Source organism: Macrotis lagotis, chromosome X (assembly GCF_037893015.1).
Source record: "Macrotis lagotis isolate mMagLag1 chromosome X, bilby.v1.9.chrom.fasta, whole genome shotgun sequence".
NCBI classification, from domain to species: Eukaryota; Metazoa; Chordata; class Mammalia; order Peramelemorphia; family Peramelidae; genus Macrotis; species Macrotis lagotis.
In genome coordinates, this window is record NC_133666.1 from 660,669,357 (window position 1) to 660,688,787 (window position 19,431).

At 39.4% G+C, this 19,431-nt stretch overlaps 1 protein-coding gene and 1 long non-coding RNA gene across 5 annotated transcripts in view; one reads left to right on the plus strand and one right to left on the minus strand.

Annotated features, from left to right (window-relative positions):
• RIMBP2 (RIMS binding protein 2) overlaps positions 1-19,431 on the plus strand; it is a 535,198-nt gene that overhangs the window by 104,242 nt on the left and 411,525 nt on the right. The window lies entirely within an intron of this gene.
• LOC141501353 (uncharacterized) lies at positions 427-18,113 on the minus strand. Its single transcript, XR_012472215.1, has 4 exons — positions 18,074-18,113; positions 16,521-16,632; positions 15,156-15,349; positions 427-564 (listed from the first exon to the last, which is right to left on the minus strand). It is a non-coding gene; the product is annotated as an uncharacterized LOC141501353 (long non-coding RNA).

Consider the following 19,431-nt stretch of genomic DNA (forward strand, 5'->3'; position numbering starts at 1 on the left):
TGTGCATCACAGGGGACAGTTTCCTTGACTAGAGTGTCAGTACATGTGCCACAGATTCTAAGTGTGTTCACTGAAGAGCATATCCTGGTCTTCTGTACAGACAGAGCATGATCATCTGCCCTTGATCCCCAGTAGGCTCCAAGTTCCTTTACCTCATGCTGAGGCAGACTGGCTCCCTTCCCATGATCAGGGCAGCATGGAGAGAGGCAGACAGAAATACTTAGGCATTCTTAGTACATGGCCATATGGTATTTTACCCAGGACACAGAAAAAGCATTTGAAGGCTACTTAGATAATTTTTAAATCTTCCCTCCATCAGCTCCTTCTTTGGAAAAAAAATAACAACAGTCACAATTTCAGTTCTGAAAATTGTTGACATTTTATTTGTCTAGAAAACCAAGATATTGTTAAAACTCTGTAGGAGCATGTATTTCCAAAGAAGGGTCTCTGCGGAGGCACATGGTCCAAATGAATTGAATCTCTTCCTCCTGACTGACAGAGAACCAATCAAATTGATCCCTGGAATCTTGATTTCTTGATTGTCTTTGTTCACTGATCTGTAGGCTTAGCACAAAGAGAGAGGAGGGGCTGATTAGGGGGTTAGTGCCCTGGCCCTGGTGAGTGTCCATGGGGTAGTAGATGGACAAGCAGAAGCTGAAGCTGAGCCGTCTGTGGCAAAAGACATTGGCATCTGGAGATAGTCATTCTCAAGAGCATAGAATTAGAGGCAGAACCAGGGAAGCCAGCACTGACCAGTGGATCTAACGTCCTTTCTGGATCTCTGACTATATCCAGAATTTGTAAATATTCATTAGCTCTTTTCTCAGAAGCACTTTGAGCTTCTTTGGGGAAAGTTCCTTATAAAGACTAAAAATTAAAGTGATCCAAATGATCAAATGTGGTAATATTTGCAAAATGCTTAGGATACTGCCAGACTTTGTGACCTATAATAATAGATATAATAATAATGATGATAATTATTATCATAATAATTAACAACTTTTATTATTTATAATTAGTAATATAAATAATAATAAATTATTATGATTTAGTTGTAGTGGTTAGAGTTGTAGTAGTTGCAGTTGTAGTAGAAGGAGTAGTAGTAGTAGTAGTAATAGTAGTAGTAGTAGCAGTAGTAGTAGTAGTAGTAGTAGTAGCAGCAGCAGCAGCAGCAGTAGTACCCTTTTGGTAATTTTTCTTTTCCTAAAGAAACTTGAAAATTATAGACTATTCACCATGAAAATAGAAAGTTTTCTTGAGCCCTGAGTTCAAATCTTGCTAGTTGTATGACTCTGGGAAAGCCTCTTCCCCTGTGGCTTTCAGTTTTAATCCTTTTCATTTTACATGAAAAGATTAGAGTAAATGGTCTCTAAAGAACCTTCTAACCATCAGCCCTCTAAGAATTACACAGACCCCATGAAAAATAAAGAGGCGAGGCTAGTTTTTTACTGCACGTGTTTCTGTAGGATTTCTGTCCGAGGTCTGACAGCAATTAAGAGTTCTTCAGTGTGGGGAGGGAAGTAAGATTAGGGGAAACATTGTAAAACTCAAAATAAATGAAATCTTAAAAAAAACCCTAATATATCAAAGATTAGATAAAATAACCAAATTAGATTTATACTAGTGACGTAAGTCACCTGAGTCTTTAGGTTCCTGAATCAACCAAGCCTTGAGGATGGTCTCAATGCATTTTATTTTATCTATCTATCTATCTATCTATCTATCTATCTATCTATCATCTATCTATCTATTTGTTTGTTTATTTATTTGCAAGGCAAATGGGGTTAAGTGGCTTGCCCAAGGCCACACAGCTAGGTAATTATCAAGTGTCTGAGACCAGATTTGAACCCAGGTACTCCTGACTCCAGGGCCGGTGCTTTTATCCACTGCGCCACCTAGCTGCCCCTCTCAATGCATTTTAATGAAAAAAAAAAACACCCTAACTAACATGGAGGAGGAAGCTGGGATAATTGTTCCTATCTTAATTATCTTTGGGAAATCACTCATACTAAACCAATATAAATTTAAAAAAAAGAGTTCTTCAGAGTGAGGGCTGATTTGTTTGGCAGTGTGTATTCTCAAGAGTTTTCTGGAGGATTTGAACTTCCCAGAATCATGAATTTGTTAAAAGAACCTGTGATGGCTCCCCAGACTCACTTTGTCATTGAAACCTTCTAGTTTTTCCATTTATGAAGGTGGTCAAAATTTAAGACAGCATTCATTCTAGCACTGCCTTATACAATTCTGTTCAACAGGGATAGTTATTCAGTTAATTGATAGACAAGCCGTTACTAAATTCTTAATATGAACCTGTAATTGTGCTGGGTGCTGAGGCTCTTATGCTTCACAAATGAAACTTCCTTCCTGCCCTCAAGGAGATTGAATTTTACGCAGAGACAAGAGTTACATATATAAATGAATAGATCCCTATCATATACTAGACATGGGCTAAGGTCTAGGGATACAAAAACAAAATCTAGATAGAAACTCCTGCCCCCTCCCCAAAGAATTTACATTAATATTATTAACTCTTAACTCCTAGTCTGTACTTGAAGAAAAATAGTCATTTCCATTTTCTTAAATATTGATTACTTCTAAGGGTCTTGCCTTGCTCTGGAAAAAATCCTGCCTTCTCCCTTTGCAATAGAATATGGTTTATTGGTCTCTAGAAAATCAACATTGTTCCATTCCTCTAAAGGGATTAGATTTGTTAATAAATATTTATTAAGAGCCCACTTATCACCATTTGCATATAGATGGCTCAATGGATAGAGCCCTAGGTCTGAAGTCAGGTAGACCTGAGTCTTAAGCACTTACTATCTGGGCCAGTCACTTAATCTCTGTTTGCTTCTACAGGAAGAAGGAAATAACAAACCACTTCAGTATTTTTATTAAGAAAACCCCATTGACAGTACTGGCCTGCAATGGTCCAATCAAACTTGAAGACTGGGACACAACTGAATAACAACAGCATGTAAGAAATTATTCTAGGTGTTGCTGATACAAAGACAAAATCAAATCAGCCCCTATAATGACTAAACTTACTTTTGGAAGGGGATGGGAGATAAATGATCACAAGTCTATAAATTCAAGTCTTGTTTTTTTACTTTTTTGTTGATGTTATGATTATCGTTCAGTCGTTTCAGACTCTTCGTGACCCTGTTTGGGATTTTCCCAGCAAAGATACTGGCATGGTTTGTCATTTCCTTCTCCTACTCATTTTTCAGATGAAGAAACTGAGGCAAACAATGTTAAATGATTTGCTCAGGAACACTTAGCTAGTAAAAGTGCCTGAGGACCGATATGAATTCAGGAGAATGAGACTTATTGTCTTTGGACCCTCTGCTCTACTCATTGGACTGCATATCCCAAAGAAACTGGGAGGAATCCAAAATCTGAAAAAAGCCTAGTCTAATGGGAAAGAGATCAGGAAAAAATATTTTTTGATCTGTGCTTTCAAGTAAGAGTTCGTAACCTGGGGTGCTAGGGTGGGGTAAACTTTTTAAAAATAATTAAAATGCAATAGAATTGTTTTCTTATGTAATTCTCTATGATTTATTTTGTGCATTTAATGATTAGATTTCCTGAAGGAGTCCAGAGCCTTCACAGACTGACTATCAAAGGGGTCCAGGATACAAAAAGAGATCAGAAATTTCTGCTTCAAAGGAAGTTGATGTGAGGGCAGGTAGTATTCAGAATTTAAGAAGCATGGTTCAAATCCCATTTAGTATCTGCATGATATAACATCTCTAAACCACAGCTTTCTGATCTATAAAATGGGTTGGTTGGCCATCTCAAAGGTCCCTCCAGATCTAAATGTGGAGGTTTTCAGATCTGGGGTTCCACTAGTCCAGAGGTTCCCAATATTTTTTGTTTCCTTTTCAAAAACAACAAAATGGATCATGAATATGTATGACTCATAATATTTTCTTAGATTTATTTAGAACTTACAATAATTACATTCATAACTTTTGCCTCTCAAAAACCCCAAATTAAATTGCATATTATATAATTATAATTTTTCAAATCTGGCATCAGACACTTACTAGCTTTGTTACCTTGGTCAAGTCACTTATCCCTGCTTGCCTCAGTGTCCTCATCTGTAAAATGAGTTGGAGAAGAAAATGGCAAGCTATTCCAGTATCTTTGCCAAGAAAACTCCAAATGGGGTCACAAAGAGTGAGGCACAATGGAAGATGACCAAACAGCAAGAACAACTGAAGATGACTGAACAGCAACAGATATAAATTAACTATTTTCAATAAAAGAAGCTCCCTAGATGTGATGTTCTTCTCTTCTACATTGGACACAGAACTATTCTCTCACAGAAGTAGGAAGATGCAAAGTCAGAGGATGTGGATGGTGTGGGGGTAGCTAATTGCCCAATTTGTCTAAAAGTAACAAAATTGTATTCTACTTATTATTATGAAAATGCTATAATATTTGAAAACTTTATGAAATAATTATGGTGATTTTCATAATTGGAGGACATTATCTAAGAATGAAAAGAAGCAATCCTGCAAGCCCTCACATGCTTACTTTTAACCATGACCATATTAAATTTCTTTGTTTTATAAATTTCATTGGATATATATAATTTTAATGAAATAAGTTACAACTCAAAAGATGTTTAGCATAATGGAATAATCATATGTAAACTTAATTTATGCATTGGACCTTTTATATTTGAACAAAGGCTTTGCAATATTGGGGTCAACAGTAGACCAATGCAGTCTTAAATCTGGTTTTATTTCTGCATTTTGATTTGAAACAAAAAAACGCATATTCACACAAATATGTGATAGGAATAACAGGAGAATTTTACACACTCTCTTTGATGAGAGTTAGAAATACATTTAAAAATTTAGCTATGTAGGCTGAATAGTTAGTTATAAAATATTTACTTTTCTATTGACTGATGTCAAGAACTATATTAAATAACACATGTACTTAAAATTTAATTTCATATATTATTACTTCATCTTTAGCCATGTTTAGATATAAGCTAGGGGTAGCTAGTTGGTGAAATAGATGAGTACTAGACTTGGAGTCAGGAAGAACTGATTTCAAATCCAACCTTAGATATATACTAGCTGAGTGAGCCTAGGCAAGTCAGTTAACCCTATTTACCTCAGTTTCCTCATCTATAAAATGAACTAGGAGGGGCAACTAGGTGGCCCAGTGGATAGAGCAGCAGCCTTGGAGTCAGGAGGACCAGAGTTCAAAGCTGGCCTCAGATACTTAAGAGTTGCCTAGCTGTGTGATCTTGGGCATGTCACTTAACCCAATGGCCTTAAATAAAATTTTAAAAAATTCAGATGAACTGGGGAAGGAAGTAGCAATCCATTTCAGTATCTTTGTCAAGAAAATCCCAAATGGGGTCACAAAGAGTCAGAGACAACTGAAAATGACTGAACAATAACAGATATAAATTACCCTTTTTCCTTTTTTTTGAATATTTTATTTTTTCATTTACATTATGAAAGTTTTTCAACATTCATCCATTTGCACATATATGATTTTTTTTTTAGGATTTTTCAAGGCAATAGGGTTAAGTGGCTTGCCCAAGGCCACACAGCTAGGTCATTATTAAGTGTCTGAGGTCAGATTTGACTCCAAGGCCGGTGCTCTCTCCACTGCTCTATCCACTGCATCACCTAGCCGCCCCTAGAATAATGTTTCTAAATGTATTCAATTTGTATTCAAAGGAAACAATTATATTGTCAGTCAATTAGCAAGCATTCACTAAGTGGGTGTTATATACAAAGACAGGGCCACCCTGGAATGGGTTGCCCAGGGAAAGGGGCCTACTCCTTGGAAAGTAGTTTGGTTAAAGTTCCCAGTGAGCTGGAGGTGTGTGTGTGTGTGTGTGTGTGTGTGTGTGTGTGTGTGTGTGTGTGTGTGTGTGTGTGTGTGAAATCTGTAGAAATGAGAAGCATAGACCTCTTAGTGACAAAGATAATGGATTGCCATTTCCTTCTCCAGCTCATTTTATAGATGAAAAAACTGAGGTAGATGGGGTTACCGCTTGTCCCTGGATCACCCAGCTAGTAAGTGTCTGGAAGCTCTACACCAAATTGTACCCTACTGATGAGAAGTCTATGGTCACAGAGGTTAGCATTTCCCCATTGGTGAAAGACTATGGCTATTAAATCACTTTATTGACAATTAGATCATTGAGAGGCGGGTTAGCTTTACTGGATCATCACAAAGTGATGAAGACTTTGTTTGCGTGCCAAACGAGGTTTGGTATTGGTCTTAGAGGTGATAAGGAGGATACGACTTGAGCTATGCTTTGGGAAAATCACTTTGGGAACTGAATGGAGGATGGTTTGAAGTGGGGAAGAGACTTTTGGCGGGCAGACCCACCAACAAGCCATTGGATAGTCTAAGCAGGAATCGATGAGGGTTTGCACTAAGGTAGTGGCAATATTATAAGAGAGAAAGGGGAATAATTGAGAGATGTTGCTAAGGTAAAATCAATAAGCCTTGACAATAGTGAGGAGTTGAGAATAACACCTAAGTTGCCCAGGAGCATAGTGATATATTTGACAAAATAGGGAAATGTGTGTGTGTGTGTGTGTGTGTGTGTGTGTGAGAGAGAGAGAGAGAGAGAGAGAGAGAGAGAGAGAGAGAGTATGTGTGAAGATGTGTGGGGAAAGATATTGGCTTCAGTTGTGAATATCTTGAGTTTATATCTACTGATATCCAGTTTGAGATGTATGAACAGCAATGGGAGATGTGAGATTAGAAGTTAACAAAGAGGAGAGGGCTAGATAGATCTGAGAATCATCAACAGAGAAACAGAAATTAAATGCATGAGTATTGATTAGCTAATCAAGTGAAGTAGTATAGAGGGAGACAGAAACACTTAAGTTTAGAGGACGTGATCCGAAAGAGGATTCAGCAAAGGAGACGGATAAGGAGTGGTCAGGGAGGTAGAGGGAGAGCCATAAGAGAGGACTGTTCTGAAAACCTGAAGAAAAGAGTATCAAAGAGACAGTGATCAATAGCATCAAAAGCTGCAGAGAGGTTGAGGGGAATGAGGAGAGAAATAAGCCTTTAGTTTTGGTGATTAGGACATCACTGGTAACTTTGGGAAGAACAGTTGGGGTGAATGATAAAATTGGAAGCTAGAATGTCAGAAATTAAGAAAAGAATGAGAAGAGAGGAAGGAGAAGTATCTATTGTAGACCTTTTCAAGGAGTAGAGGCAACTAAGGCCAGAAGCAATATAGGATGACAGATAGTTAGGATGAGAGGATTCTTTGAGGATGGGGAGACATGGGTGTGTTTGTAGCCATGGATCAGTCGACAGTGTTGAATGGACATTTATATTTAGGTGGATAACACATTTTTAGAACTCAGGTTAGGATGCTCTGGATATCCCAAAATATCAGGGTTGCCCCGGAACTTTCATCTCAGAATACTTACTTATTTGTATTGGATTTAGAAGGGTAAGTTCATGAAAAATAAGAGAATAAGCAAATATGACTGAAATGGGTTTACAGAGAAACTATGACTTTGAGTAGGACAGGAAAGGCAGGGCTAGGAGGAAATGCCCCCCAAATTATTGACTCAACAAAAAGAGGAATATCTTAATAAATTGGATTGTGTGATCTTGGGTAAGTCATTAAGCTTGACTTTTCTCATCAATAAAGTGAGGTCACAGAATAGAAAGTTTCTGAGGTTCCTTCTAGTTTTAGTTCTATGAAATATTTGTGAAGAGCCAGTTACAAACCTTGTTTATAGTTCTGAAGAACATAGGGAAAGATTTCTGCCATCCAAAGCTTGGGATGTTGTTGGGAGACAAGGCATGGCTTAGTGGAAAGGAAGATCTAGGTGAAAACCTCCCCTCTGACACTTACTAGCTATGTGTCCCTGGGCAAATTACCTAAACTGCCTGTGCCTCAGTTTCTCCTTCTGTAAAATAAAAGATAATAGAGTCTCTTAAGATCCTTTCCAATTAAGCATCTATGGGCTTATGAATATACACATATGAGAAGTTAATAATGCAAAGTGCTCCCAGGATGCCAGTCATATGAACCACAGGAGTTTAGAGAAAGGAGGCAAGATCATGGCTGTATGGGGTTAGAGAAACCTTCCTGGGGAGGAGAGAGGGAGAGAGACACAGACTGGAGAGAAAAAGAGTCAGAGACAAAGAAACAGACAGAGAGAGAGAGAGAGAGAGAGAGAGAGAGAGAGAGAGAGAAGAGGAGAGAGAGAGAAGAGGAGGAGAGGAAGGGAGAGACAGACAGAAACAGAGAAAGATGTTTGGAGAGGTGGAAAGGAGCAAGGAATGGGGTTGGGGCTTAACCTGAACATCTTTTATGACAGCTCAGTTACTTAACCTTGTTTTGCCTCAGTGTCCTCATCTCTAAATTGAGGGCATTAGAATCAGTGGCATCTAAAGTCCCTACTACCTTTAAACCTATTTCTATGATATTACTGATGAGTTGTTGACCTATATAAGTGGAATGACCTTTTGGTATATTGGAGTTCCCCATTGCTAATGAAATCATAGGTCCTACCTTCAACCCCATCTCCTCCCCCTTCTAAAAAAGATAGATATTTTAAAGCTTTTATTTGCTTGAAGATCATTTAGAATAGTGTTGAGTTTGGTATTTTAGTATGCAACCCCACAAGTATTTATTTTGCATTTATTATGTTGTAGGCTCCGAACAAAATTCTGCAGATACAAAGGTAAAAGTTATCTGGTTCCTGTCTTCAAGGAACACAATATAATAAGGCAGAAAACATGAAAAGGCAAACTATATGAGCCCCTCTGTAAGATGAGAGGACCACACTTGGTAGCTCTAGAGGTCCCTTCTATTTGTAAATCCCAGGATTCTATGACTTTTTCTCTTTGAGGGACAGAGATGACAAGATTTCCTGGGGCCATGACATTATTATTGGTCTGCAGGCTTTTTGGCAGTAGATTAAAAATCAGCCTGAAGGATTGTCTTGACATTCAAGTATCATGGTCACATCAGCATTGGTTCAGTGGTCTGCCAGGGCTTGGGAGGCCTGGAGTAAGCTCTTGGCTTTACTCTTGGGTTTGAAGGTACTGCACCAATGAACCCTGTCTTGTATGATGGACCAGGCTCCCACATTTGGGCCAGGCTGCTGTTATGGCAAGACTTCCTTATGGTTCATCTGTCCAAAATCCAGCAATGCTCTCTTACTCCAATCATTTTCCACTACTGTCCTCTCCTGCAGGCCCTCCTCTAGGGACATTGCTTTGGAAAAGTTCTGGATCTTTGGTCTGGTCCCTGGACCCTGGTTCCAGTCTCCTTATGTAGCCAGCCTCAGTTTAACTGTATGTCCCACTTACCATCCATCAACCTCTACAGAGTCCCTATGACTCCATCCACCATTTACAGTTTTCCCAGACCAAGCATCCTTTTCTGCCCACCACTATCCAAGTGAGGTGTCTTCTTCCCTTTAGAATGTAAGCTCCTTGAGGACAGGGTACTGCCTTTTTGTCCTTTGATCTCCCATGTTCAGAGCACATTGTAAGTACATCATAAATTTATTCATTCAATGAAGGCTCTTCTCGGAAGTGAACCAATCTAGCAGGGAGACTTTTGGTAAGATTCCCTCCCTGATTAAACAGCCCAGCAGCCAAAGCCAGCATGTGAGCATTGATGATGATAGTTAGAAGAGACTGCCACATTGGTGGATTCAAGCTCTTTCTAACAATTGGGTTATTAATTGTCATTATTGACTTATTGTCCCCAACATGGAATAATACTCCCCTATAATTGTTCAGATTTTCTCTGGTGAAATGTTGCCAGTTTATTGCATCTGATCTAGAGATGAGCAGAAAAAATAAGGCAGCATGGCTATTTTTTTCCTTTCTGGGTAGAGGCAGTAGGATACAGTGGGGAAAATCTTTTATTTGGACTCAAAAGAATTCATATTTGAGTTTTGGTTCTGATCCTGAATATCTGTATCATCTTGGGCAAATCACTTGACTTCTGTGGGGGTTAACTTCTTTTTCTACAAAATAAGGGGACCTAGCTTAGATGGTTAATAAGTTCTTTCTAACTGGATTTATCATCTATTTGGGAGCCCAGATAATACGTTAGCTTGGTGTGAACTGAGAAATACCTACTACGCCCTACCTTTCTGAATAAGAGTAGTGTGTGGAAAGTACTTAAGATAATCCATAGGGAAGGTGCTGATGTTTACCCTTCATTTTTGAAGAAGACCAATGGCATTGAGGAACCTCGGGGAAGTAGAGAACTGAGAAAAGAAGGGAGAAGAGCCAAGTGATGCTTCTCTTTCTGTCCTGGACTTGGAACCAAGAAGACTTAGGTTCATATGTCTGACTCCACATCTTGCAAGGCAGTACGGTATCATTACAACAATACTGGCTTGGGAGACTTGGTCTGGGATCAGATCCTGCCTCTATAACTGACTATTTCTATGACAAATTGCTTTATTTTTTTTCTGGGTCATAGTTCTTCTTCTATAAAATTGAAGGATTAGATAAGATGGTCCCAGTGGACCCCAAATATAAAACTTCAATTTGCCTTTTAAGTCCTTCATAATCTGGTGTCCCCTCTTCCCTTTCCAATCTTATTATATTTACCCCATATACCATATAAGGTAAAGCATTCTAAGATCATACTGGTCTGATCAGCCATAGTCAGACACACGGTACCTTGACTCCAACAGAGTGATGCCATTTTTGATCCTCTTTGAGAACAGAGGGCAAGAACCAACCAAGCTGCCCCCATATACTCTGCAGTCCAGTGATATTGACCTCTTTACTCTTTCTTGCATGAGACTGATCCATCTTTCTACCAAGTGTTTTCAGTGGCTGGCCATTCCCCTTGCCTCTTCTTCATCTCCATCTTTTGGTTTCCTTCAAGTCTCAACTAAAATCTCACCTTCTTCGAGAAGCCTATCCCTATCCCTCTTGTTGCAAGAGCCTTCCCTCTGAGATTCTCTGTGATTGATCCTGTCTCCAATACTTAGTTTAGCAGGTCACAGGACCTCATAAATCCTAGCTGATTATCTGGCTTATGAGATCTTTTCCGACTCTAAATCTATGATCCTACCTCAGTTAATTGAGTTGTAAAATGAAAGAGTTGGACTAGATGAGAAGATGGACTTATAGTCATGGAAACCCAAGTTGTAATCTTATCCCTAATACATACTAGCTGTGGGACCACGGATGAGTAGATCTACCTTTCTGAGACTGTTTCCTCATCTATAAGATGGAGGCAATAATACACTTTGTACCTACGTCATGGGATTGTTTTGAGGTCTAAATGAGCTAATGTATTGCTGTAAGGCACCTCACAAACTTTTTGATATTTAAGATCTATCAGTGGCTCAGGGGATAGAATACTGTCCCTTGGAGTCTAGAAGACCTGAATTCAAATCCAGTCTCAGATCCTTAGTTCCTATGTGACTATAGACAAGTCACTTAACCTCTGTCTGCCTCAGTTTCCTCATCTACTAAATAAGTATATTAATAATATCTACTTGTTGGGTAGTTATTAAGAATAAAATGAGTTAAAATTTGCAAGGGTCTTAGTATATAATAGGTACCTAATAATTATTTATTCCCTTGACCCTTTTCTCCTATTTAATAGAGGTCAGATAGAAATGGTCCTAGGATAAGTTGCTATTTGATAATTGGTTTTTTATGTTTACTGTTTGGTAGACCACTTGATTCTTTTTGTAGCTGAATATCTCTGACCAATTGATATCTCAGGTGTTGGGATATAAACTTATTTTGTATACATTTGTTGAAAGCATCTTAATGACAGTTCCAAGTGCAGACAAGATGATGGGGATGATACTGTTCTTCTTAAGGCTACTTCTACTTCTAGGTTTTTTTCATTTCACATTGTTTGAGGGTTTTGAGAATTTAATATGGCAACATCAATAAAAATGTTTGTTCTTAAGACTGTTATCGTTAGGTCAGAAGTTAGCCTGAATGCCAAATGAAGATCCTCTCAACTTGTTTTTGTATCTCCAATAAACTTGTAAGTGTCTGAGTTTGAATGACTCCAGTCCATTGCAACACCAAGCTCTCCTTTCAGGGTTATTCCAGTATTTTAATCACGGAATACTTACTTGTTTAAAATAAAGCCTCTATTTTTCTTCAAACACAAGGAGTCAAGGGGAGACTTATGTTCACAGCCACCACGACAGAGAGAGCGAGAGCGAGAGTGAGAGCGAGAGCGAGAACGAGAGAGAGAGAGAGAGAGAGAGAGAGAGAGAGAGAGAGATATGGATGTTGTACCTCTCCTGCCCAACTCTCAAAAGAGCCTCAGCTACAAAGGAAAAAGATGAGAGTTGGGCAGGTTGTCCATTTTGTATATATGCTCTTTCTGACTCAGCAATCCCTAAGTCATTAGTTCTGCCTACTTTGCAACCAATTAGAAGAGCTTTCATTATAAAAAGGTCATGGCCGAGAACAGAAGGAAGTCTTCCTTCCCACCCAATTTCCACATGGTCATTTGGGTTGGAATCAAGGCAGGGGAAATTTGTTCATGCATCAAAAACTAAGCTCACCCTCTACCATTGGCCAAGTCTATGACATTACGTGTAGATGAGTTTCAGGTAGGTCAAGTGACTTGAAATCAGTTTGAACAGAGGACCTGACTATACTATTTTCTGTTCCTTCAGCCCTACAGCCAGATCTTAAGCTGGAGTTTACTGACTCCAAGTTCAATACAGAGGAATAAGCTAAATGGAAGAATCATAATTTTAGAGCTGTAGGCTAATCAAGAAATGAACGATGTGTACATTCTCATCAAAAACAAATACTAACATACCCCTTGTATTTAATGGGTATTTCCCAGAAAGTTTTTATTGACTCTAATCTTTAAACTGCCCTGTTTACTATGTCATGGATCCCTTGAACTCTGTAAAATTCACCAGCTTAGAAGGGCCCCATAGTTATGAGGTCAGACCCATGCAATCATACATCAAATGCTGGGGTACAGAGAGCAAATGTATTATTATCCCTTTAATAGTTCAATCAGCCTGAACGTTGGTTCAGGGCACAGTGGGAGCTGAATGTTGGTACTGGATTGACTTTAATCAGTGTAAGTGGCCATTAGCCTCGGTTCTAATTGCATTGGTCTTTAGTATTTTTTTTTTTTTTTTGCTTCAGTCTTCCTAAACTGGGAGGCCTGAATTCTTGAAGGAGCTTCTATATTTTGTCAAAGTTAACAGATAGTATAGGTTTTTGCAGTTGTGATGTTTTATTTGGAAGGCTAATGGATGTGCTACAGGCTTAATAGGAAGCAGAGCCGTAACTAGGGTGAGGCATTTGGTATTTTTTCCCTGGGTGCCAAAATTTAGAAGACAAGGTCAGTGCTTGTACTCTTTGGTTAGAAATAATAATAATAGGGGGCGGCTAGGTGGCGTAGTGGATAAAGCACCGGCTTTGGAGTTAGGAGTACCTGGGTTCAAATCCGACCTGAAACACTTAATAATTACCTAGCTGTGTGGCCTTGGGCAAGCCACTTAACCCCCTTTGCCTTGTAAAAACCTAAAAACAAAACAAAACAAACAAATAATAATAATGGCAAACATTTGTATAGTGTTTTAAGCTTTGCAGATAGCTTTACATATATATATATATATATATATACATACATACACATTTTTGTGTTTATATACAAATAAATTCACTTATACATTATAGATATACTCCTGTATATATGTTGGTATCTTTACATATATATACATTATATATTTTTTTATAGACATACATACACACACACACACACACACACACACACACACACACATCTCATTTGAGGCTCACAGACCTGTTAGGTAGGTGTTATCATTCCCACTTTGCAACTAAGGATACTATGGCTGGAAAGGTTTGCTGACTCACCCAGTGACACATAGCCATTATCTATGCCTGTGACTGTGTTTAGCTGATAGTAGACTTGAAAATTTTCAAAGCACTTTACACACATTATCTCTGTTGAATTGTTCACCAGCTAGGTGAAATGTTCTAGGTGTTATGATCCATTTTACAAACGAACAAACCGAGGCTTAATAAGTCAAGTGTCCAAGGGTCAGCTGGATGGGACAGTGAATAGAGCACTGACCCTGGAGTCAGGAGGACCTGAATTCAAATGCAACCTCAGATGCTTAGCTGTGTGACCTTGGGCAAATCACTTAACCCCATTGCCTTGAAAAAAACAAAAAAAAATTGTGTTCAAAATCACACAACTTGTTTCATTATTTTAAAGTTAGCTAGTCAGAGTATTTCATCAACAATTAAAACTTTAATTTGGTAGCCCAATTAAGTCTGGAGGATGACTCTATTGACATTTCATGAAAAAATAACCTAGCTTATAGAAATGCATTTTGCAATTGATGACTTCTCTGACAATAATAATGATGGCTAGTATTTATACATTACTTAAGTTTGTAGAGTGGTTTACAAATATTTTATCAGTTGATATTTCCAGCAGCCTTGGAAGGTTGGTCCTGTTATCTGCATTTTTTAGATGAAGAAACTGAAAGCAAACAAGGTTTCATTGTTTGAGGCAGATTTTGAACTCAGATCTTCCTGATTCTGGATCCAGTGTTCTATCCACTTGCACCATCTACCTACTTTAAAGACTTTCCTAAATCACACAAGTTAAGTGACTTGTCCAAGGTCACCCAACTACTGTCAGTGACAGGATTTAAATACAGGACTCCAATCCTAGATTTCTTACTTATTTTTCCCTATAACTCCTTATTCTCATTTACAGAGGGGAAAACTGAGGTTCTGAGTGCAGGTGACTTGCTTAAGATCAAAGAGCTAGTAAGTTCCTGAGGTGGAATTCAAATCCCAGTCTCTTTGCTCTAGGTGCAGTTTTCTATTCAGGGCAGTAAGCCACATCCCAATGGCTGGAGTTCTGTATTATAAGTCTTTTGAAGTCGGGGTCTGTATTCTAATCATGCTTATATGAAGGGGGTGTATTGTTAAATATTTAACAATTGACTTTCTGAAAAAAATAAACATATATTTATATATGAATGCAGATGACTAATTTTCATTATTCCCTTTCTTAGGTCTACATAGGTACATAGGTATCATAGGTACAGATAGATAAACACTGGCTCTGGAGTCAGTCACACCTGAATTCAAGTTTGGCTCAGATACTTCACTCTTACCAGCTGTGTGATTTTGGGCAAGTCACTTCAACCTGAATGCCTCTCATCCAGGTCATTTCCAATCATCCGGATTCATATCTGACCACTGGACCCAGATGGTCTAGAGGAGAAAGTGAGGCTGGGGACTTAGCATAGCCTTTCCTCATTCCAATCCAATTCACTTGTCATGGCATCACCTCCTCTGATGCAGGAGTCTTCAACAATAAAGGACAAATAACAACAGGTCTACATATTCAACAAAATGATAAATCAAGCCCTGATTTGGAGTATTTCCCAATTTCTGAGGTCTAAATTCTCAGCCTGAAAATGAAGGAATCATCCAGAGAGCTGCTCTGAGTTGACTCCAATCTGCTCCTGCTGATGTGTTCCCCTCTTACTCTTCATTCCCTCCTCCCCACAGGGCCTAGTTCAGGGCTCTCAGTGGCTAATAGGTTCTTAGGGATTGATCATTGAATCAAACTGTATGGACAGGCAGGTTATAGTTCTATTTACAAAGCCCAAGGCTATGGGCAATGGTGATGCCCGCTCTTCTCTCCTCTCTTCAAACAAGCTTTCAAGATTGGCCATAGAAGCCCATCTTTGGCCAATTTCCCCCTGGACCCAACAAAGCTTTACAAAGGAAAAATTTTGAAATCTTTAAAATTTTAAAGAAGGTTATAGGAGCTATAACACAAGTGTGGGAAGAAACTCTCTGTAATTGATTTTTTCATTAGTCAGTGCATAGGAAACAACACTGAATTTTTATGGAAAAGCCCAGATTTTGCTAATATACTGGGCACAGCAAATTGGATGGCAAACTGAGGGGAATAACTCAGATAGCTTTGCTCCTTCTTCTTCTTCCCAGTATCTCTTTCAGGCACATCCTATTTTGGGGGTGGAGGGATCAAGATGAGGGGACACTGACCTTTAATTTTAAGAATTATAGGGAATGTCCAGTGTCAGCCTGTATGTGATCTGCAACTGTCTCATAACCTATGGTCTTAGAGGAGCAGGGAGGAATTAAGTGACTTGGTCAGGGTCATACAGTGAATGTGCATCAGACCCAGGACTTGCTGACTCCAAAGCTGGCCCTCTATCCAATACATAATGATGGTCTAAAAAATGATGAAAAGAAAAATCTGCCACCCTAGATCAAAATGTAATTGTGAAGGATAAAATAGCGTATAGGGACTCAAGGAGTAATCTGAATCAGAAGAGTTGGGATCACAGATATAGAACTGGCAAGGATTTATGGGATCACTTTGTTCAACCTCTCATTTTATCCATGAAGAAACTGAGGTCCAGGGAGATTAAATTATCTATCCTACCATGTAGGTAGTAAGCATCAGGGGTAGGCAGGTGATAAGAGTCAATAGAGCCCCTTACCTGGAGTTAGGAAGACCTGAGTTCAAATCCAGCGTCAACCACTTAATATCTATGTGATCCTGGACAAGTCACTTAACCTTCTTTGCCTCAGTTTCCTTATCTGTAAAATGAGCTGCAGAATAAAATGGCAAATTGCTTCAGTATCTCTACAAGAAAACTGTGTGATCCTGAGCAGGTCACTTCATTCTCTTTGCCCTAGTTTCTCATCTAAAATGTGCTGCAGAAGGAAGTGGCAAATCCCGCTGGTGATTTTTACCAAGAAAACTCCATATGGGGTTAGGTAAACAACAACAAACCTCATATGTGGGTTTTGAACCCAGGTCCTCTGATATTGCTACCATGCTGCTTGCTAATCCCAATTCTATCACTAACTTTATGATGTTGAGTAAGTCATTTTCTTCTCTTGGCCTCAATTTTCTTATCTGTCAAATGGGGATAATAATCCTTGTCTTGTTCCTTTAAAAGGTACTTAATGAGGATTAAATGAAAGAATAGTAACGAAAGTACAAATTATTTAAAGAATTTAATTTAATAACCTTCAGTTCCCACTGAGGGTTGCTAGGTGCTGGGGTTACAAATGAATGAATCAATCAACAGCTTTTCCCTGCTAAACCCTTCCATAAATCCTTCAATGAATCCATCCTCCCCCTCAAAGAGCTTCTATTCTCTTGGGGCTGCCCAACACATGCCCAGAAAAACATAGAAATACAAGACAATACAAAATAATGTAAGAGGGAAGGAAATAGCAACTGCTGTATAGGAAGGAGCTGACTGCTGAACTGTGCTTTGAAAGAAACCAGGGATTCTAGGAAATGGAAGTGAGGGAGGGAATTCCAGACTTGGGGTTCACTTCTCCCACACCCCACCAAGTCATTGTGTACAGGAAATATCTAGTACATCAAATTGACTGGAAGGGAGGGATATAATAGGAAATAGAACTGAAAAGGGAGGTGAGAGGGGGACCTCAGAGGCCATGCTGAAGGGTTCCCATTTTATCAGTTGTAATAGGGAGCCACTGGAGCCTTTTGAGTAGGGTAAGTGGCATAGGATGGTCAATTCTAGGAATATCAGGTTGATCACAAATATTTGCCATTTAATTAATTCTTGAAGAATTGAGAGAGATCCAAAATAGAGAATCAACTAGGAGAACTTTTTAAAAGTCCAAGAAAGAAGGGCAGCTAGGTGGTGCAGTGGATAGAGCACCGGCCCTGGAGTCAGGAGTACCTGGGTTCAAACCTGGCCTCAGACACTTAATAATAATTACCTAGCTGTGTGGCCTTGGGCAAGCCACTTAACCCCATTTGCCTTGAAAAAACCTAAAAAAAAAATTCTAAGAAAGAGATGAAGAGGGTCTGAAACAGGGTGGAGGTCTGGTGAAAGGAGGGAGTCATCAGGAGCTTTCTCTCTCCTTGACTCCTACCCCATGTTTTCCTAGGTGACTTGTTTTGGTGTGGATTTTTTTCCCCTAAGACCATTAAAATAAACCCACAACATTACACTATAGAAAAAAAAAACAAACCCTAATCTTATTTAAATAAAGAGAAAACTCCTACCTCTGCTCACTCCAGAGGAGGCTGGAGTGTGGGGCTTGTTTGCAGAATGCTAATTAGAGTTTGTAGGTGGCAGCCTGAGGTATTAGGGGATCAGAGTCACGTGAGAGGTAATGCCCCGCGGAGCTGCTGTTACATAATCTTGGCTGGCAGCAGAGACTGTGTGTACTGGGAGCTGGCAGAGTCAGCAGCCAGCCTTGGCCCACCTGACAAGCAGATCAGGGGGAGGGGACACAGGCTTAGCTACTTGGCAGGTCCTGGGGCATTTGCAGGAGGGCATGGATGGACTCTTGGATTTGTTTATGCTCAACTCAGACAAGAGACTGGCATCCTGGAGAGAAGGGGGACGAGGGCCACTCCCCCAACCCATGTCCCTGTGCCAGGATCTATCATCAGACTAAGGAGCTTAGCTCAACTGGGTCAGAACAGCCCCACAAAAGACTAGAGGGTTCAAAGTCAAAAGTATAATTTAGCAGGTAGAATATTCTAGTTTTGAAATCAAGAGACTAGAGTGAGAACCCTACTTTTGATGCTGATCATGTGTGTGACCTTGGGAAAATCACCTCTCTGCTGGGTCTCAAGTTCATGGACTACAAAATGAGGAGGTTGACCTACCTGGTCTCTCAGGTCCCTTCCTGATTGTTTCTTGTCCTTTGTTTTTGAAGAGGACCAAAATGGTATCACTTTGTTAGAGTCAATGGTATCACTTTGTTAGTGTGTCCCACGGTGGCTGATCAGACCAATGTGAGCTTGGAATGTTTCATTACAGATCTGGCACAAATAGTTCATGTGAACACCTTGGGTTCTCATTATTTGCACATCTCATGTTTCCTTTGAGCTGCTCCCCATCTACCTTGCTCATAAGGCACAGCACCCTCTCTGATGAGGGCACTCCAGACTGGGCAGTCCTGTGCTAGTGTCTACCATACTCGGGCTGTCCTGTGCCAATGTCTCCCATGCCTAGGAGGTCCTGTGCCAGTGTTTCCATGCTACACAATCAATTCCAAAGTTCTTAAGAGTCCTTCATAGGACTCATAATAACAACTAATATTTTCATAGAGTTTACAAAGTTTTTTTATGTAATTGACCCCATTTGAGATTCATAACAACACAGGCTCATAAGGGCTGTTACTATCCACAATTTGTTGTTGTTAAATTGTTTCAGTTGTGTCCAACTCTTCATGACCCCATTGGGGGTTTTCTCATCAAAGATACTGGAATGTTTTTTCATTTTCTTCTCCAGCTCATTTTACAGATGAAGAAACCAAGACAAAGAGGTTTAAATGAATTAGACAGAGTCACACAGCTAGTAAGTGTCTGAGGCCAGATCTGAGGTTCTCCATTCACTGTTTCACCTAGCT